The sequence below is a fragment of the Pinus tabuliformis genome, chromosome 1_1, assembly GCF_031772625.1.
Source record: "Pinus tabuliformis cultivar Carrire ecotype Pingquan chromosome 1_1, CPIR1, whole genome shotgun sequence".
NCBI lineage: Eukaryota > Viridiplantae > Streptophyta > Pinopsida > Pinales > Pinaceae > Pinus > Pinus tabuliformis.
Window position 1 is genome coordinate 425,457,489 of NC_142297.1, and position 23,094 is coordinate 425,480,582.

The 23,094-nt window shown below is 41.3% G+C and overlaps 1 protein-coding gene across 1 annotated transcript in view; it reads left to right on the forward strand.

Moving 5' to 3' along the window:
• The window catches only part of LOC149213514 (tRNA-dihydrouridine(47) synthase [NAD(P)(+)]-like), a 108,052-nt gene that overhangs the window by 81,948 nt on the left and 3,010 nt on the right, over positions 1-23,094 (forward strand). The gene's annotated exons all lie outside the window — the stretch shown is intronic.

Sequence of the window (23,094 nt, forward strand, 5' to 3'; positions counted from 1 at the left end):
CCCTTATCATGCATACGCTACTTCACTGTACCAAAACCGCGTGTATACGCGCTTTCTCCAAAGGCAACCCGCGTGCAGATCTAGAAATGATTACTTCTGCCTTGTGCTGCTGTCAGATCCGACCCTTACCAAGCGTCCCGAACAGATAACCAGCAATACCAGATCCTCTCACTGCGTCAGCCACTCATAATCCATACATCTTTGCCTAGTGATCTTCTCCTTATATAGCCTTAGGCCTTGTTCAATACCAAGAGCCAAAACCATAGAAACACAATACCATCAACCTCGAAACTAGGGATCAACACGTCCGTCGAGACATTATGGTCCAAAAACCATAGGCACAACTTCCAAGGTCTAACTACCACGGACCAAAGGTACTTTTCACATGTACGCGCTTTTACTGAAGCCAACCTGCGTGTACACGCGGATTCTCCTTGCTGAACCTGCGTATATCTCTTTCTTGTCCTGCTGTACTGAGATCTGTCCTCTGATCAAGTTGCCATCACCTGTACCAACCTCTGAGCACCTGTACCAACCTCTGAGTGAGTTGCCATCAAGGACAACACTTGAAACATAATGCCAACAATCTCCCCCTTTGGACTTGATGGCAACCACCATACCAAGTCATTCTCCCCCTTTGACATCAAGGGCAAAGGGCGTAGCAAGATATGCTCTTCTTTGGTATACCTTCTACTGTCCATACTGCTGTCCATACTCCCCCTGAGTACATGCTGAAGTTTCTGATTTGGCTCCCCCTTTGTATATGCCAAAGTGTACCAATCTATCCACGCTCCCCTTGAGCAGATGCAAGTTCTAAGACCAGCCATTCAGATCTGTATCATAAGCATCAGCCTGCAATATCATTCCTTTGATCAAACAACAAGATGTATCATCAACTTATAGTGCCAACAATGAATTATTTGAAGAATATTCTCCCCCTGAGTGTGAGCCAACCATGTCTGAACCATTTCCTGAGTCTGTTCTGCTCCCCCTGAGCCTGAGCCAACCATGACTGAACCTGGGTCTGTTCTGCTGCCCTTTCTTCATATACGCGACTTTGCAGCCTGTAACTCGCGTATATACGCGACTTGTCTTCATTATATCAGCGTATGCAGGATGGAATACTGAATTTCATCACTTTCAGATTCCCCTGTGTCTGTTATGTCAGCTGACTGAGTTATCCCACACCTTTCTGTCTCTGTCTTCTTCAATTCCTGCAACTGTGATGATGTATGGTCCCCTTGTCTTGAATTTTGAAATCTTCTTCTGCATTCCCTTGCTTTATGCCCATAGTTGTTGCATGTATAACACCTTATATTTTTCATGTTCCTTCTATCACAATCAATTGCTTTGTGTCCATATGCATTACAGGCAAAGCAATACCCTCTGAAGTACCTGGGATGAGATGATCTTTCTTGAACCATTCTACTTCTGCATCTGGCTGCAACATGTCCAAGATTATGACATACATAACATTCAACTTTATTCAGCGGAGGAAATAATCGTCTATCACGTCCATAGTTAGGAGTAAAGGATCTTCCTTGAGGAATTTCTTTTCTTGGTTGTTCCTTGAGCATTTCAGATTTCTCATTAGAGTTTCTTGTCTCACCTTGTGAACTAGATTCACCTTCAACATATTCATGAAAACCAAGACCAGTCTTGATAGCAGGAGATCTTTGACTATTAAGAATATCATCCAAGACTTTAGAACTATCTTGAAATCGTAAAAGCTTATCCTTTTCTTCTAGTTTACCTTTCAAGATATTTACCTCAACTTGATGTTGTTCTTCCTTTTTCAGATACTGCTTCCTTAGGTCTTCTTCAACTTTTCTCCCTTCTTCTACTTGTCGCTTTAGTTTGATCACTTCATGTTCTTGATCTTCAAGATCTTCTTTTAGAGAGAGGATCTTTGATTCAAGTCTCTGAATAGTTGTGCTCTGATCTTTTGCTATATCCTGCAATTTCTCCCTTACCCTGGTTTCTGTTTCCAATAGTTCTTTTAATTTGGCAGCTTCTTCAGTTTCTGCATTCTTCTCTTCATGTGCCATGAGACTTTTAATATCCTCGCTATCATTGGATGAAGCATTCTTCTTCTTGTGCGCCATGAGACTTCTAATATCTTCACTATCATTAAATGAACTTTTAATATGGGAATAATAGCTTCTACCATCTTCTTCATATATCCTTTCTTTGTTATGAGGACATCTAGCAGCATAGTGACCAACTCTACCACATAGAAAACATTTGAAAGGCAGCTTATCTTTGAACCGTCCAGTTCCCCGTTCAAGATTCTTGACAAAATTTACCTCATCTTCTTCCTCTGACACTTCGAATGCGGCCTCTGGTGGTACCTCTAGTCGCATTTCAAAAGCAGTTAAGATCCCGTGAAGCTGTGACATGGTAATTTTTCGCACATTCTCCTTTTCTTCTACGGCAGATACTTTAGAATCAAATTTAGTAGACAGAGATCTCAAAACCTTTTGAACTAAGACAACTTCCTCAAATTCTTCACCCAGATCCCTCATACAATTCACAATCTCATCCATACGCAGGAAATAATTAGCTACGCTTTCATTACTTCGCATCTTAAGAGTTTCATACCGGATTCTGAGAGTTTGAAGCTTCGCTATTTTTACCTGATCATCTCCTTCGTAGCTTGTAACGATTTTGTCCCATATTTCCTTAGCTGATTTGAGATGCATGATCTTCATAAATTCTGATTGAGTCAAAGTACTCAATAGGACATTAACTACTTTGGCATTGAGCTCATATTGCTTTTTCTCTGCTGGATCTGTAGGAGTTGCTGATGGGAAATTGTATCCTCCTTCTATGAGTCCCCAAACTTCTGCTCCTTGAGACTGTAGATATGCAGTGGTTCTTATCTTCCAGTGAGTAAAATTGTTCCCGTCAAAGACTGGTGGCCTGATGTGTGCCTCTCTTTCTGGATTAGCCATTTTGATGGATCTTTTCCTTCAAGCGATCAAGCTTCCTCTGAAGGACCTGCTCTGATACCAATTGTTGGAAATAATACTGAGAGGGGGGGTGAATCAGTATTATCAGATCAATAAAACCTTTTCAATTTCATACTCAGAAACATATACGCGACTTCAGTTAAGTGAACCCGCGTGTACACGCGACTGTGTCTAAAGCAACTAGCGTATATGCAGATATCTTATGATTCAGTTAATCTTATCTTCAGTAAATGCATCAGAACATTATTAAGCAATTTAGCAGTAAACAGGTGCAGTATAACAGAACAGAACATCACACAAGAGCCACACACATGAACACCATGATATAAGGTGGAAACCCAATGTGGGTGAAAACCACCTGCTGCAATTCGTCTCTTTCTTCTTTAATGAGAAACTTCTTTTACAATATACTGGTGCAGTCCTTTACCAGTATGCAGGCTACAACCTGCAGAGGGCTACAACCCTCTTTCTCGTTTTCCAACTACTTTTGGAAGGGAGCTACAACCCCCTCAGCTCTTGTACTAGCTGATCCATTTACTAGTACGTAGGGCTGACCCTACAACCTTCAGGGACCACGTTTCATCAATTTTCAGACTGGATCCAAGAGTACAAAGCAAACATTACCGCAATACAATCATCAACTTATACTTGCATCATAATTCATTAAACAACCCAATACCGAATCACTGAAACCCTGTCATCAAGAACACAGAACCCAAACCAGAATCTAGAACTCTGCAACAACCACCAGAATCAGCAACAACCTGAAATATCAACCCTTATCATGCATACGCTACTTCACTGTACCAAAACCGCGTGTATACGCGCTTTCTCCAAAGGCAACCCGCGTGCAGATCTAGAAATGATTACTTCTGCCTTTGCTGTCAGATCCGACCCTTACCAAGCGTCCCGAACAGATAACCAGCAATACCAGATCCTCTCACTGCGTCAGCCACTCATAATCCATACATCTTTGCCTAGTGATCTTCTCCTTATATAGCCTTAGGCCTTGTTCAATACCAAGAGCCAAAACCATAGAAACACAATACCATCAACCTCGAAACTAGGGATCAACACGTCCGTCGAGACATTATGGTCCAAAAACCATAGGCACAACTTCCAAGGTCTAACTACCACGGACCAAAGGTACTTTTCACATGTACGCGCTTTTACTGAAGCCAACCTGCGTGTACACGCGGATTCTCCTTGCTGAACCTGCGTATATCTCTTTCTTGTCCTGCTGTACTGAGATCTGTCCTCTGATCAAGTTGCCATCACCTGTACCAACCTCTGAGCACCTGTACCAACCTCTGAGTGAGTTGCCATCAAGGACAACACTTGAAACATAATGCCAACAATCTCCCCCTTTGGACTTGATGGCAACCACCATACCAAGTCATTCTCCCCCTTTGACATCAAGGGCAAAGGGCGTAGCAAGATATGCTCTTCTTTGGTATACCTTCTACTGTCCATACTGCTGTCCATACTCCCCCTGAGTACATGCTGAAGTTTCTGATTTGGCTCCCCCTTTGTATATGCCAAAGTGTACCAATCTATCCACGCTCCCCTTGAGCAGATGCAAGTTCTAAGACCAGCCATTCAGATCTGTATCATAAGCATCAGCCTGCAATATCATTCCTTTGATCAAACAACAAGATGTATCATCAACTTATAGTGCCAACAATGAATTATTTGAAGAATATTCTCCCCCTGAGTGTGAGCCAACCATGTCTGAACCATTTCCTGAGTCTGTTCTGCTCCCCCTGAGCCTGAGCCAACCATGACTGAACCTGGGTCTGTTCTGCTGCCCTTTCTTCATATACGCGACTTTGCAGCCTGTAACTCGCGTATATACGCGACTTGTCTTCATTATATCAGCGTATGCAGGATGGAATACTGAATTTCATCACTTTCAGATTCCCCTGTGTCTGTTATGTCAGCTGACTGAGTTATCCCACACCTTTCTGTCTCTGTCTTCTTCAATTCCTGCAACTGTGATGATGTATGGTCCCCTTGTCTTGAATTTTGAAATCTTCTTCTGCATTCCCTTGCTTTATGCCCATAGTTGTTGCATGTATAACACCTTATATTTTTCATGTTCCTTCTATCACAATCAATTGCTTTGTGTCCATATGCATTACAGGCAAAGCAATACCCTCTGAAGTACCTGGGATGAGATGATCTTTCTTGAACCATTCTACTTCTGCATCTGGCTGCAACATGTCCAAGATTATGACATACATAACATTCAACTTTATTCAGCGGAGGAAATAATCGTCTATCACGTCCATAGTTAGGAGTAAAGGATCTTCCTTGAGGAATTTCTTTTCTTGGTTGTTCCTTGAGCATTTCAGATTTCTCATTAGAGTTTCTTGTCTCACCTTGTGAACTAGATTCACCTTCAACATATTCATGAAAACCAAGACCAGTCTTGATAGCAGGAGATCTTTGACTATTAAGAATATCATCCAAGACTTTAGAACTATCTTGAAATCGTAAAAGCTTATCCTTTTCTTCTAGTTTACCTTTCAAGATATTTACCTCAACTTGATGTTGTTCTTCCTTTTTCAGATACTGCTTCCTTAGGTCTTCTTCAACTTTTCTCCCTTCTTCTACTTCTTCTTGTCGCTTTAGTTTGATCACTTCATGTTCTTGATCTTCAAGATCTTCTTTTAGAGAGAGGATCTTTGATTCAAGTCTCTGAATAGTTGTGCTCTGATCTTTTGCTATATCCTGCAATTTCTCCCTTACCCTGGTTTCTGTTTCCAATAGTTCTTTTAATTTGGCAGCTTCTTCAGTTTCTGCATTCTTCTCTTCATGTGCCATGAGACTTTTAATATCCTCGCTATCATTGGATGAAGCATTCTTCTTCTTGTGCGCCATGAGACTTCTAATATCTTCACTATCATTAAATGAACTTTTAATATGGGAATAATAGCTTCTACCATCTTCTTCATATATCCTTTCTTTGTTATGAGGACATCTAGCAGCATAGTGACCAACTCTACCACATAGAAAACATTTGAAAGGCAGCTTATCTTTGAACCGTCCAGTTCCCCGTTCAAGATTCTTGACAAAATTTACCTCATCTTCTTCCTCTGACACTTCGAATGCGGCCTCTGGTGGTACCTCTAGTCGCATTTCAAAAGCAGTTAAGATCCCGTGAAGCTGTGACATGGTAATTTTTCGCACATTCTCCTTTTCTTCTACGGCAGATACTTTAGAATCAAATTTAGTAGACAGAGATCTCAAAACCTTTTGAACTAAGACAACTTCCTCAAATTCTTCACCCAGATCCCTCATACAATTCACAATCTCATCCATACGCAGGAAATAATTAGCTACGCTTTCATTACTTCGCATCTTAAGAGTTTCATACCGGATTCTGAGAGTTTGAAGCTTCGCTATTTTTACCTGATCATCTCCTTCGTAGCTTGTAACGATTTTGTCCCATATTTCCTTAGCTGATTTGAGATGCATGATCTTCATAAATTCTGATTGAGTCAAAGTACTCAATAGGACATTAACTACTTTGGCATTGAGCTCATATTGCTTTTTCTCTGCTGGATCTGTAGGAGTTGCTGATGGGAAATTGTATCCTCCTTCTATGAGTCCCCAAACTTCTGCTCCTTGAGACTGTAGATATGCAGTGGTTCTTATCTTCCAGTGAGTAAAATTGTTCCCGTCAAAGACTGGTGGCCTGATGTGTGCCTCTCTTTCTGGATTAGCCATTTTGATGGATCTTTTCCTTCAAGCGATCAAGCTTCCTCTGAAGGACCTGCTCTGATACCAATTGTTGGAAATAATACTGAGAGGGGGGGTGAATCAGTATTATCAGATCAATAAAACCTTTTCAATTTCATACTCAGAAACATATACGCGACTTCAGTTAAGTGAACCCGCGTGTACACGCGACTGTGTCTAAAGCAACTAGCGTATATGCAGATATCTTATGATTCAGTTAATCTTATCTTCAGTAAATGCATCAGAACATTATTAAGCAATTTAGCAGTAAACAGGTGCAGTATAACAGAACAGAACATCACACAAGAGCCACACACATGAACACCATGATATAAGGTGGAAACCCAATGTGGGTGAAAACCACCTGCTGCAATTCGTCTCTTTCTTCTTTAATGAGAAACTTCTTTTACAATATACTGGTGCAGTCCTTTACCAGTATGCAGGCTACAACCTGCAGAGGGCTACAACCCTCTTTCTCGTTTTCCAACTACTTTTGGAAGGGAGCTACAACCCCCTCAGCTCTTGTACTAGCTGATCCATTTACTAGTACGTAGGGGCTGACCCTACAACCTTCAGGGACCACGTTTCATCAATTTTCAGACTGGATCCAAGAGTACAAAGCAAACATTACCGCAATACAATCATCAACTTATACTTGCATCATAATTCATTAAACAACCCAATACCGAATCACTGAAACCCTGTCATCAAGAACACAGAACCCAAACCAGAATCTAGAACTCTGCAACAACCACCAGAATCAGCAACAACCTGAAATATCAACCCTTATCATGCATACGCTACTTCACTGTACCAAAACCGCGTGTATACGCGCTTTCTCCAAAGGCAACCCGCGTGCAGATCTAGAAATGATTACTTCTGCCTTTGCTGTCAGATCCGACCCTTACCAAGCGTCCCGAACAGATAACCAGCAATACCAGATCCTCTCACTGCGTCAGCCACTCATAATCCATACATCTTTGCCTAGTGATCTTCTCCTTATATAGCCTTAGGCCTTGTTCAATACCAAGAGCCAAAACCATAGAAACACAATACCATCAACCTCGAAACTAGGGATCAACACGTCCGTCGAGACATTATGGTCCAAAAACCATAGGCACAACTTCCAAGGTCTAACTACCACGGACCAAAGGTACTTTTCACATGTACGCGCTTTTACTGAAGCCAACCTGCGTGTACACGCGGATTCTCCTTGCTGAACCTGCGTATATCTCTTTCTTGTCCTGCTGTACTGAGATCTGTCCTCTGATCAAGTTGCCATCACCTGTACCAACCTCTGAGCACCTGTACCAACCTCTGAGTGAGTTGCCATCAAGGACAACACTTGAAACATAATGCCAACAATCTCCCCCTTTGGACTTGATGGCAACCACCATACCAAGTCATTCTCCCCCTTTGACATCAAGGGCAAAGGGCGTAGCAAGATATGCTCTTCTTTGGTATACCTTCTACTGTCCATACTGCTGTCCATACTCCCCCTGAGTACATGCTGAAGTTTCTGATTTGGCTCCCCCTTTGTATATGCCAAAGTGTACCAATCTATCCACGCTCCCCTTGAGCAGATGCAAGTTCTAAGACCAGCCATTCAGATCTGTATCATAAGCATCAGCCTGCAATATCATTCCTTTGATCAAACAACAAGATGTATCATCAACTTATAGTGCCAACAATGAATTATTTGAAGAATATTCTCCCCCTGAGTGTGAGCCAACCATGTCTGAACCATTTCCTGAGTCTGTTCTGCTCCCCCTGAGCCTGAGCCAACCATGACTGAACCTGGGTCTGTTCTGCTGCCCTTTCTTCATATACGCGACTTTGCAGCCTGTAACTCGCGTATATACGCGACTTGTCTTCATTATATCAGCGTATGCAGGATGGAATACTGAATTTCATCACTTTCAGATTCCCCTGTGTCTGTTATGTCAGCTGACTGAGTTATCCCACACCTTTCTGTCTCTGTCTTCTTCAATTCCTGCAACTGTGATGATGTATGGTCCCCTTGTCTTGAATTTTGAAATCTTCTTCTGCATTCCCTTGCTTTATGCCCATAGTTGTTGCATGTATAACACCTTATATTTTTCATGTTCCTTCTATCACAATCAATTGCTTTGTGTCCATATGCATTACAGGCAAAGCAATACCCTCTGAAGTACCTGGGATGAGATGATCTTTCTTGAACCATTCTACTTCTGCATCTGGCTGCAACATGTCCAAGATTATGACATACATAACATTCAACTTTATTCAGCGGAGGAAATAATCGTCTATCACGTCCATAGTTAGGAGTAAAGGATCTTCCTTGAGGAATTTCTTTTCTTGGTTGTTCCTTGAGCATTTCAGATTTCTCATTAGAGTTTCTTGTCTCACCTTGTGAACTAGATTCACCTTCAACATATTCATGAAAACCAAGACCAGTCTTGATAGCAGGAGATCTTTGACTATTAAGAATATCATCCAAGACTTTAGAACTATCTTGAAATCGTAAAAGCTTATCCTTTTCTTCTAGTTTACCTTTCAAGATATTTACCTCAACTTGATGTTGTTCTTCCTTTTTCAGATACTGCTTCCTTAGGTCTTCTTCAACTTTTCTCCCTTCTTCTACTTGTCGCTTTAGTTTGATCACTTCATGTTCTTGATCTTCAAGATCTTCTTTTAGAGAGAGGATCTTTGATTCAAGTCTCTGAATAGTTGTGCTCTGATCTTTTGCTATATCCTGCAATTTCTCCCTTACCCTGGTTTCTGTTTCCAATAGTTCTTTTAATTTGGCAGCTTCTTCAGTTTCTGCATTCTTCTCTTCATGTGCCATGAGACTTTTAATATCCTCGCTATCATTGGATGAAGCATTCTTCTTCTTGTGCGCCATGAGACTTCTAATATCTTCACTATCATTAAATGAACTTTTAATATGGGAATAATAGCTTCTACCATCTTCTTCATATATCCTTTCTTTGTTATGAGGACATCTAGCAGCATAGTGACCAACTCTACCACATAGAAAACATTTGAAAGGCAGCTTATCTTTGAACCGTCCAGTTCCCCGTTCAAGATTCTTGACAAAATTTACCTCATCTTCTTCCTCTGACACTTCGAATGCGGCCTCTGGTGGTACCTCTAGTCGCATTTCAAAAGCAGTTAAGATCCCGTGAAGCTGTGACATGGTAATTTTTCGCACATTCTCCTTTTCTTCTACGGCAGATACTTTAGAATCAAATTTAGTAGACAGAGATCTCAAAACCTTTTGAACTAAGACAACTTCCTCAAATTCTTCACCCAGATCCCTCATACAATTCACAATCTCATCCATACGCAGGAAATAATTAGCTACGCTTTCATTACTTCGCATCTTAAGAGTTTCATACCGGATTCTGAGAGTTTGAAGCTTCGCTATTTTTACCTGATCATCTCCTTCGTAGCTTGTAACGATTTTGTCCCATATTTCCTTAGCTGATTTGAGATGCATGATCTTCATAAATTCTGATTGAGTCAAAGTACTCAATAGGACATTAACTACTTTGGCATTGAGCTCATATTGCTTTTTCTCTGCTGGATCTGTAGGAGTTGCTGATGGGAAATTGTATCCTCCTTCTATGAGTCCCCAAACTTCTGCTCCTTGAGACTGTAGATATGCAGTGGTTCTTATCTTCCAGTGAGTAAAATTGTTCCCGTCAAAGACTGGTGGCCTGATGTGTGCCTCTCTTTCTGGATTAGCCATTTTGATGGATCTTTTCCTTCAAGCGATCAAGCTTCCTCTGAAGGACCTGCTCTGATACCAATTGTTGGAAATAATACTGAGAGGGGGGGTGAATCAGTATTATCAGATCAATAAAACCTTTTCAATTTCATACTCAGAAACATATACGCGACTTCAGTTAAGTGAACCCGCGTGTACACGCGACTGTGTCTAAAGCAACTAGCGTATATGCAGATATCTTATGATTCAGTTAATCTTATCTTCAGTAAATGCATCAGAACATTATTAAGCAATTTAGCAGTAAACAGGTGCAGTATAACAGAACAGAACATCACACAAGAGCCACACACATGAACACCATGATATAAGGTGGAAACCCAATGTGGGTGAAAACCACCTGCTGCAATTCGTCTCTTTCTTCTTTAATGAGAAACTTCTTTTACAATATACTGGTGCAGTCCTTTACCAGTATGCAGGCTACAACCTGCAGAGGGCTACAACCCTCTTTCTCGTTTTCCAACTACTTTTGGAAGGGAGCTACAACCCCCTCAGCTCTTGTACTAGCTGATCCATTTACTAGTACGTAGGGGCTGACCCTACAACCTTCAGGGACCACGTTTCATCAATTTTCAGACTGGATCCAAGAGTACAAAGCAAACATTACCGCAATACAATCATCAACTTATACTTGCATCATAATTCATTAAACAACCCAATACCGAATCACTGAAACCCTGTCATCAAGAACACAGAACCCAAACCAGAATCTAGAACTCTGCAACAACCACCAGAATCAGCAACAACCTGAAATATCAACCCTTATCATGCATACGCTACTTCACTGTACCAAAACCGCGTGTATACGCGCTTTCTCCAAAGGCAACCCGCGTGCAGATCTAGAAATGATTACTTCTGCCTTTGCTGTCAGATCCGACCCTTACCAAGCGTCCCGAACAGATAACCAGCAATACCAGATCCTCTCACTGCGTCAGCCACTCATAATCCATACATCTTTGCCTAGTGATCTTCTCCTTATATAGCCTTAGGCCTTGTTCAATACCAAGAGCCAAAACCATAGAAACACAATACCATCAACCTCGAAACTAGGGATCAACACGTCCGTCGAGACATTATGGTCCAAAAACCATAGGCACAACTTCCAAGGTCTAACTACCACGGACCAAAGGTACTTTTCACATGTACGCGCTTTTACTGAAGCCAACCTGCGTGTACACGCGGATTCTCCTTGCTGAACCTGCGTATATCTCTTTCTTGTCCTGCTGTACTGAGATCTGTCCTCTGATCAAGTTGCCATCACCTGTACCAACCTCTGAGCACCTGTACCAACCTCTGAGTGAGTTGCCATCAAGGACAACACTTGAAACATAATGCCAACAATCTCCCCCTTTGGACTTGATGGCAACCACCATACCAAGTCATTCTCCCCCTTTGACATCAAGGGCAAAGGGCGTAGCAAGATATGCTCTTCTTTGGTATACCTTCTACTGTCCATACTGCTGTCCATACTCCCCCTGAGTACATGCTGAAGTTTCTGATTTGGCTCCCCCTTTGTATATGCCAAAGTGTACCAATCTATCCACGCTCCCCTTGAGCAGATGCAAGTTCTAAGACCAGCCATTCAGATCTGTATCATAAGCATCAGCCTGCAATATCATTCCTTTGATCAAACAACAAGATGTATCATCAACTTATAGTGCCAACAATGAATTATTTGAAGAATATTCTCCCCCTGAGTGTGAGCCAACCATGTCTGAACCATTTCCTGAGTCTGTTCTGCTCCCCCTGAGCCTGAGCCAACCATGACTGAACCTGGGTCTGTTCTGCTGCCCTTTCTTCATATACGCGACTTTGCAGCCTGTAACTCGCGTATATACGCGACTTGTCTTCATTATATCAGCGTATGCAGGATGGAATACTGAATTTCATCACTTTCAGATTCCCCTGTGTCTGTTATGTCAGCTGACTGAGTTATCCCACACCTTTCTGTCTCTGTCTTCTTCAATTCCTGCAACTGTGATGATGTATGGTCCCCTTGTCTTGAATTTTGAAATCTTCTTCTGCATTCCCTTGCTTTATGCCCATAGTTGTTGCATGTATAACACCTTATATTTTTCATGTTCCTTCTATCACAATCAATTGCTTTGTGTCCATATGCATTACAGGCAAAGCAATACCCTCTGAAGTACCTGGGATGAGATGATCTTTCTTGAACCATTCTACTTCTGCATCTGGCTGCAACATGTCCAAGATTATGACATACATAACATTCAACTTTATTCAGCGGAGGAAATAATCGTCTATCACGTCCATAGTTAGGAGTAAAGGATCTTCCTTGAGGAATTTCTTTTCTTGGTTGTTCCTTGAGCATTTCAGATTTCTCATTAGAGTTTCTTGTCTCACCTTGTGAACTAGATTCACCTTCAACATATTCATGAAAACCAAGACCAGTCTTGATAGCAGGAGATCTTTGACTATTAAGAATATCATCCAAGACTTTAGAACTATCTTGAAATCGTAAAAGCTTATCCTTTTCTTCTAGTTTACCTTTCAAGATATTTACCTCAACTTGATGTTGTTCTTCCTTTTTCAGATACTGCTTCCTTAGGTCTTCTTCAACTTTTCTCCCTTCTTCTACTTGTCGCTTTAGTTTGATCACTTCATGTTCTTGATCTTCAAGATCTTCTTTTAGAGAGAGGATCTTTGATTCAAGTCTCTGAATAGTTGTGCTCTGATCTTTTGCTATATCCTGCAATTTCTCCCTTACCCTGGTTTCTGTTTCCAATAGTTCTTTTAATTTGGCAGCTTCTTCAGTTTCTGCATTCTTCTCTTCATGTGCCATGAGACTTTTAATATCCTCGCTATCATTGGATGAAGCATTCTTCTTCTTGTGCGCCATGAGACTTCTAATATCTTCACTATCATTAAATGAACTTTTAATATGGGAATAATAGCTTCTACCATCTTCTTCATATATCCTTTCTTTGTTATGAGGACATCTAGCAGCATAGTGACCAACTCTACCACATAGAAAACATTTGAAAGGCAGCTTATCTTTGAACCGTCCAGTTCCCCGTTCAAGATTCTTGACAAAATTTACCTCATCTTCTTCCTCTGACACTTCGAATGCGGCCTCTGGTGGTACCTCTAGTCGCATTTCAAAAGCAGTTAAGATCCCGTGAAGCTGTGACATGGTAATTTTTCGCACATTCTCCTTTTCTTCTACGGCAGATACTTTAGAATCAAATTTAGTAGACAGAGATCTCAAAACCTTTTGAACTAAGACAACTTCCTCAAATTCTTCACCCAGATCCCTCATACAATTCACAATCTCATCCATACGCAGGAAATAATTAGCTACGCTTTCATTACTTCGCATCTTAAGAGTTTCATACCGGATTCTGAGAGTTTGAAGCTTCGCTATTTTTACCTGATCATCTCCTTCGTAGCTTGTAACGATTTTGTCCCATATTTCCTTAGCTGATTTGAGATGCATGATCTTCATAAATTCTGATTGAGTCAAAGTACTCAATAGGACATTAACTACTTTGGCATTGAGCTCATATTGCTTTTTCTCTGCTGGATCTGTAGGAGTTGCTGATGGGAAATTGTATCCTCCTTCTATGAGTCCCCAAACTTCTGCTCCTTGAGACTGTAGATATGCAGTGGTTCTTATCTTCCAGTGAGTAAAATTGTTCCCGTCAAAGACTGGTGGCCTGATGTGTGCCTCTCTTTCTGGATTAGCCATTTTGATGGATCTTTTCCTTCAAGCGATCAAGCTTCCTCTGAAGGACCTGCTCTGATACCAATTGTTGGAAATAATACTGAGAGGGGGGTGAATCAGTATTATCAGATCAATAAAACCTTTTCAATTTCATACTCAGAAACATATACGCGACTTCAGTTAAGTGAACCCGCGTGTACACGCGACTGTGTCTAAAGCAACTAGCGTATATGCAGATATCTTATGATTCAGTTAATCTTATCTTCAGTAAATGCATCAGAACATTATTAAGCAATTTAGCAGTAAACAGGTGCAGTATAACAGAACAGAACATCACACAAGAGCCACACACATGAACACCATGATATAAGGTGGAAACCCAATGTGGGTGAAAACCACCTGCTGCAATTCGTCTCTTTCTTCTTTAATGAGAAACTTCTTTTACAATATACTGGTGCAGTCCTTTACCAGTATGCAGGCTACAACCTGCAGAGGGCTACAACCCTCTTTCTCGTTTTCCAACTACTTTTGGAAGGGAGCTACAACCCCCTCAGCTCTTGTACTAGCTGATCCATTTACTAGTACGTAGGGCTGACCCTACAACCTTCAGGGACCACGTTTCATCAATTTTCAGACTGGATCCAAGAGTACAAAGCAAACATTACCGCAATACAATCATCAACTTATACTTGCATCATAATTCATTAAACAACCCAATACCGAATCACTGAAACCCTGTCATCAAGAACACAGAACCCAAACCAGAATCTAGAACTCTGCAACAACCACCAGAATCAGCAACAACCTGAAATATCAACCCTTATCATGCATACGCTACTTCACTGTACCAAAACCGCGTGTATACGCGCTTTCTCCAAAGGCAACCCGCGTGCAGATCTAGAAATGATTACTTCTGCCTTTGCTGTCAGATCCGACCCTTACCAAGCGTCCCGAACAGATAACCAGCAATACCAGATCCTCTCACTGCGTCAGCCACTCATAATCCATACATCTTTGCCTAGTGATCTTCTCCTTATATAGCCTTAGGCCTTGTTCAATACCAAGAGCCAAAACCATAGAAACACAATACCATCAACCTCGAAACTAGGGATCAACACGTCCGTCGAGACATTATGGTCCAAAAACCATAGGCACAACTTCCAAGGTCTAACTACCACGGACCAAAGGTACTTTTCACATGTACGCGCTTTTACTGAAGCCAACCTGCGTGTACACGCGGATTCTCCTTGCTGAACCTGCGTATATCTCTTTCTTGTCCTGCTGTACTGAGATCTGTCCTCTGATCAAGTTGCCATCACCTGTACCAACCTCTGAGCACCTGTACCAACCTCTGAGTGAGTTGCCATCAAGGACAACACTTGAAACATAATGCCAACAATCTCCCCCTTTGGACTTGATGGCAACCACCATACCAAGTCATTCTCCCCCCTTTGACATCAAGGGCAAAGGGCGTAGCAAGATATGCTCTTCTTTGGTATACCTTCTACTGTCCATACTGCTGTCCATACTCCCCCTGAGTACATGCTGAAGTTTCTGATTTGGCTCCCCCTTTGTATATGCCAAAGTGTACCAATCTATCCACGCTCCCCTTGAGCAGATGCAAGTTCTAAGACCAGCCATTCAGATCTGTATCATAAGCATCAGCCTGCAATATCATTCCTTTGATCAAACAACAAGATGTATCATCAACTTATAGTGCCAACAATGAATTATTTGAAGAATATTCTCCCCCTGAGTGTGAGCCAACCATGTCTGAACCATTTCCTGAGTCTGTTCTGCTCCCCCTGAGCCTGAGCCAACCATGACTGAACCTGGGTCTGTTCTGCTGCCCTTTCTTCATATACGCGACTTTGCAGCCTGTAACTCGCGTATATACGCGACTTGTCTTCATTATATCAGCGTATGCAGGATGGAATACTGAATTTCATCACTTTCAGATTCCCCTGTGTCTGTTATGTCAGCTGACTGAGTTATCCCACACCTTTCTGTCTCTGTCTTCTTCAATTCCTGCAACTGTGATGATGTATGGTCCCCTTGTCTTGAATTTTGAAATCTTCTTCTGCATTCCCTTGCTTTATGCCCATAGTTGTTGCATGTATAACACCTTATATTTTTCATGTTCCTTCTATCACAATCAATTGCTTTGTGTCCATATGCATTACAGGCAAAGCAATACCCTCTGAAGTACCTGGGATGAGATGATCTTTCTTGAACCATTCTACTTCTGCATCTGGCTGCAACATGTCCAAGATTATGACATACATAACATTCAACTTTATTCAGCGGAGGAAATAATCGTCTATCACGTCCATAGTTAGGAGTAAAGGATCTTCCTTGAGGAATTTCTTTTCTTGGTTGTTCCTTGAGCATTTCAGATTTCTCATTAGAGTTTCTTGTCTCACCTTGTGAACTAGATTCACCTTCAACATATTCATGAAAACCAAGACCAGTCTTGATAGCAGGAGATCTTTGACTATTAAGAATATCATCCAAGACTTTAGAACTATCTTGAAATCGTAAAAGCTTATCCTTTTCTTCTAGTTTACCTTTCAAGATATTTACCTCAACTTGATGTTGTTCTTCCTTTTTCAGATACTGCTTCCTTAGGTCTTCTTCAACTTTTCTCCCTTCTTCTACTTGTCGCTTTAGTTTGATCACTTCATGTTCTTGATCTTCAAGATCTTCTTTTAGAGAGAGGATCTTTGATTCAAGTCTCTGAATAGTTGTGCTCTGATCTTTTGCTATATCCTGCAATTTCTCCCTTACCCTGGTTTCTGTTTCCAATAGTTCTTTTAATTTGGCAGCTTCTTCAGTTTCTGCATTCTTCTCTTCATGTGCCATGAGACTTTTAATATCCTCGCTATCATTGGATGAAGCATTCTTCTTCTTGTGCGCCATGAGACTTCTAATATCTTCACTATCATTAAATGAACTTTTAATATGGGAATAATAGCTTCTACCATCTTCTTCATATATCCTTTCTTTGTTATGAGGACATCTAGCAGCATAGTGACCAACTCTACCACATAGAAAACATTTGAAAGGCAGCTTATCTTTGAACCGTCCAGTTCCCCGTTCAAGATTCTTGACAAAATTTACCTCATCTTCTTCCTCTGACACTTCGAATGCGGCCTCTGGTGGTACCTCTAGTCGCATTTCAAAAGCAGTTAAGATCCCGTGAAGCTGTGACATGGTAATTTTTCGCACATTCTCCTTTTCTTCTACGGCAGATACTTTAGAATCAAATTTAGTAGACAGAGATCTCAAAACCTTTTGAACTAAGACAACTTCCTCAAATTCTTCACCCAGATCCCTCATACAATTCACAATCTCATCCATACGCAGGAAATAATTAGCTACGCTTTCATTACTTCGCATCTTAAGAGTTTCATACCGGATTCTGAGAGTTTGAAGCTTCGCTATTTTTACCTGATCATCTCCTTCGTAGCTTGTAACGATTTTGTCCCATATTTCCTTAGCTGATTTGAGATGCATGATCTTCATAAATTCTGATTGAGTCAAAGTACTCAATAGGACATTAACTACTTTGGCATTGAGCTCATATTGCTTTTTCTCTGCTGGATCTGTAGGAGTTGCTGATGGGAAATTGTATCCTCCTTCTATGAGTCCCCAAACTTCTGCTCCTTGAGACTGTAGATATGCAGTGGTTCTTATCTTCCAGTGAGTAAAATTGTTCCCGTCAAAGACTGGTGGCCTGATGTGTGCCTCTCTTTCTGGATTAGCCATTTTGATGGATCTTTTCCTTCAAGCGATCAAGCTTCCTCTGAAGGACCTGCTCTGATACCAATTGTTGGAAATAATACTGAGAGGGGGGGTGAATCAGTATTATCAGATCAATAAAACCTTTTCAATTTCATACTCAGAAACATATACGCGACTTCAGTTAAGTGAACCCGCGTGTACACGCGACTGTGTCTAAAGCAACTAGCGTATATGCAGATATCTTATGATTCAGTTAATCTTATCTTCAGTAAATGCATCAGAACATTATTAAGCAATTTAGCAGTAAACAGGTGCAGTATAACAGAACAGAACATCACACAAGAGCCACACACATGAACACCATGATATAAGGTGGAAACCCAATGTGGGTGAAAACCACCTGCTGCAATTCGTCTCTTTCTTCTTTAATGAGAAACTTCTTTTACAATATACTGGTGCAGTCCTTTACCAGTATGCAGGCTACAACCTGCAGAGGGCTACAACCCTCTTTCTCGTTTTCCAACTACTTTTGGAAGGGAGCTACAACCCCCTCAGCTCTTGTACTAGCTGATCCATTTACTAGTACGTAGGGGCTGACCCTACAACCTTCAGGGACCACGTTTCATCAATTTTCAGACTGGATCCAAGAGTACAAAGCAAACATTACCGCAATACAATCATCAACTTATACTTGCATCATAATTCATTAAACAACCCAATACCGAATCACTGAAACCCTGTCATCAAGAACACAGAACCCAAACCAGAATCTAGAACTCTGCAACAACCACCAGAATCAGCAACAACCTGAAATATCAACCCTTATCATGCATACGCTACTTCACTGTACCAAAACCGCGTGTATACGCGCTTTCTCCAAAGGCAACCCGCGTGCAGATCTAGAAATGATTACTTCTGCCTTTGCTGTCAGATCCGACCCTTACCAAGCGTCCCGAACAGATAACCAGCAATACCAGATCCTCTCACTGCGTCAGCCACTCATAATCCATACATCTTTGCCTAGTGATCTTCTCCTTATATAGCCTTAGGCCTTGTTCAATACCAAGAGCCAAAACCATAGAAACACAATACCATCAACCTCGAAACTAGGGATCAACACGTCCGTCGAGACATTATGGTCCAAAAACCATAGGCACAACTTCCAAGGTCTAACTACCACGGACCAAAGGTACTTTTCACATGTACGCGCTTTACTGAAGCCAACCTGCGTGTACACGCGATTCTCCTTGCTGAACCTGCGTATATCTCTTTCTTGTCCTGCTGTACTGAGATCTGTCCTCTGATCAAGTTGCCATCACCTGTACCAACCTCTGAGCACCTGTACCAACCTCTGAGTGAGTTGCCATCAAGGACAACACTTGAAACATAATGCCAACAATCTCCCCCCTTTGGACTTGATGGCAACCACCATACCAAGTCATTCTCCCCCTTTGACATCAAGGGCAAAGGGCGTAGCAAGATATGCTCTTCTTTGGTATACCTTCTACTGTCCATACTGCTGTCCATACTCCCCCTGAGTACATGCTGAAGTTTCTGATTTGGCTCCCCCTTTGTATATGCCAAAGTGTACCAATCTATCCACGCTCCCCTTGAGCAGATGCAAGTTCTAAGACCAGCCATTCAGATCTGTATCATAAGCATCAGCCTGCAATATCATTCCTTTGATCAAACAACAAGATGTATCATCAACTTATAGTGCCAACAATGAATTATTTGAAGAATATTCTCCCCCTGAGTGTGAGCCAACCATGTCTGAACCATTTCCTGAGTCTGTTCTGCTCCCCCTGAGCCTGAGCCAACCATGACTGAACCTGGGTCTGTTCTGCTGCCCTTTCTTCATATACGCGACTTTGCAGCCTGTAACTCGCGTATATACGCGACTTGTCTTCATTATATCAGCGTATGCAGGATGGAATACTGAATTTCATCACTTTCAGATTCCCCTGTGTCTGTTATGTCAGCTGACTGAGTTATCCCACACCTTTCTGTCTCTGTCTTCTTCAATTCCTGCAACTGTGATGATGTATGGTCCCCTTGTCTTGAATTTTGAAATCTTCTTCTGCATTCCCTTGCTTTATGCCCATAGTTGTTGCATGTATAACACCTTATATTTTTCATGTTCCTTCTATCACAATCAATTGCTTTGTGTCCATATGCATTACAGGCAAAGCAATACCCTCTGAAGTACCTGGGATGAGATGATCTTTCTTGAACCATTCTACTTCTGCATCTGGCTGCAACATGTCCAAGATTATGACATACATAACATTCAACTTTATTCAGCGGAGGAAATAATCGTCTATCACGTCCATAGTTAGGAGTAAAGGATCTTCCTTGAGGAATTTCTTTTCTTGGTTGTTCCTTGAGCATTTCAGATTTCTCATTAGAGTTTCTTGTCTCACCTTGTGAACTAGATTCACCTTCAACATATTCATGAAAACCAAGACCAGTCTTGATAGCAGGAGATCTTTGACTATTAAGAATATCATCCAAGACTTTAGAACTATCTTGAAATCGTAAAAGCTTATCCTTTTCTTCTAGTTTACCTTTCAAGATATTTACCTCAACTTGATGTTGTTCTTCCTTTTTCAGATACTGCTTCCTTAGGTCTTCTTCAACTTTTCTCCCTTCTTCTACTTGTCGCTTTAGTTTGATCACTTCATGTTCTTGATCTTCAAGATCTTCTTTTAGAGAGAGGATCTTTGATTCAAGTCTCTGAATAGTTGTGCTCTGATCTTTTGCTATATCCTGCAATTTCTCCCTTACCCTGGTTTCTGTTTCCAATAGTTCTTTTAATTTGGCAGCTTCTTCAGTTTCTGCATTCTTCTCTTCATGTGCCATGAGACTTTTAATATCCTCGCTATCATTGGATGAAGCATTCTTCTTCTTGTGCGCCATGAGACTTCTAATATCTTCACTATCATTAAATGAACTTTTAATATGGGAATAATAGCTTCTACCATCTTCTTCATATATCCTTTCTTTGTTATGAGGACATCTAGCAGCATAGTGACCAACTCTACCACATAGAAAACATTTGAAAGGCAGCTTATCTTTGAACCGTCCAGTTCCCCGTTCAAGATTCTTGACAAATTTACCTCATCTTCTTCCTCTGACACTTCGAATGCGGCCTCTGGTGGTACCTCTAGTCGCATTTCAAAAGCAGTTAAGATCCCGTGAAGCTGTGACATGGTAATTTTTCGCACATTCTCCTTTTCTTCTACGGCAGATACTTTAGAATCAAATTTAGTAGACAGAGATCTCAAAACCTTTTGAACTAAGACAACTTCCTCAAATTCTTCACCCAGATCCCTCATACAATTCACAATCTCATCCATACGCAGGAAATAATTAGCTACGCTTTCATTACTTCGCATCTTAGAGTTTCATACCGGATTCTGAGAGTTTGAAGCTTCGCTATTTTTACCTGATCATCTCCTTCGTAGCTTGTAACGATTTTGTCCCATATTTCCTTAGCTGATTTGAGATGCATGATCTTCATAAATTCTGATTGAGTCAAAGTACTCAATAGGACATTAACTACTTTGGCATTGAGCTCATATTGCTTTTTCTCTGCTGGATCTGTAGGAGTTGCTGATGGGAAATTGTATCCTCCTTCTATGAGTCCCCAAACTTCTGCTCCTTGAGACTGTAGATATGCAGTGGTTCTTATCTTCCAGTGAGTAAAATTGTTCCCGTCAAAGACTGGTGGCCTGATGTGTGCCTCTCTTTCTGGATTAGCCATTTTGATGGATCTTTTCCTTCAAGCGATCAAGCTTCCTCTGAAGGACCTGCTCTGATACCAATTGTTGGAAATAATACTGAGAGGGGGGGTGAATCAGTATTATCAGATCAATAAAACCTTTTCAATTTCATACTCAGAAACATATACGCGACTTCAGTTAAGTGAACCCGCGTGTACACGCGACTGTGTCTAAAGCAACTAGCGTATATGCAGATATCTTATGATTCAGTTAATCTTATCTTCAGTAAATGCATCAGAACATTATTAAGCAATTTAGCAGTAAACAGGTGCAGTATAACAGAACAGAACATCACACAAAGCCACACACATGAACACCATGATATAAGGTGGAAACCCAATGTGGGTGAAAACCACCTGCTGCAATTCGTCTCTTTCTTCTTTAATGAGAAACTTCTTTTACAATATACTGGTGCAGTCCTTTACCAGTATGCAGGCTACAACCTGCAGAGGGCTACAACCCTCTTCTCGTTTTCCAACTACTTTTGGAAGGGAGCTACAACCCCCTCAGCTCTTTGTACTAGCTGATCCATTTACTAGTACGTAGGGCTGACCCTACAACCTTCAGGGACCACGTTTCATCAATTTTCAGACTGGATCCAAGAGTACAAAGCAAACATTACCGCAATACAATCATCAACTTATACTTGCATCATAATTCATTAAACAACCCAATACCGAATCACTGAAACCCTGTCATCAAGAACACAGAACCCAAACCAGAATCTAGAACTCTGCAACAACCCACCAGAATCAGCAACAACCTGAAATATCAACCCTTATCATGCATACGCTACTTCACTGTACCAAAACCGCGTGTATATCCGCGCTTTCTCCAAAGGCAACCCGCGTGCAATCTAGAATGATTACTTTCTGCTTTGCTGTCAATCCGACCCTTACCAAGCGTCCCGAACAGATAACCAGCAATACCAGATCCTCTCACTGCGTCAGCCACTCATAATCCATACATCTTTGCCTAGTGATCTTCTCCTTATATAGCCTTAGGCCTTGTTCAATACCAAGAGCCAAAACCATAGAAACACAATACCATCAACCTCGAAACTAGGGATCAACACGTCCGTCGAGACATTATGGTCCAAAAACATAGGCACAACTTCCAAGGTCTAACTACCACGGACCAAAGGTACTTTTCACATTACGCGCTTTTACTGAAGCCAACCTGCGTGTACACGCGGATTCTCCTTGCTGAAACCTGCGTATATCTCTTTCTGTCCTGCTGTACTGAGATCTGTCCTCTGATCAAGTTGCCATCACCTGATACCAACCTCTGAGCACCTGTACCAACCTCTGAGTGAGTTGCCATCAAGGACAACACTTGAAACATAATGCCAACAATCTCCCCCATTGGACTTGATGGCAACCACCATACCAAGTC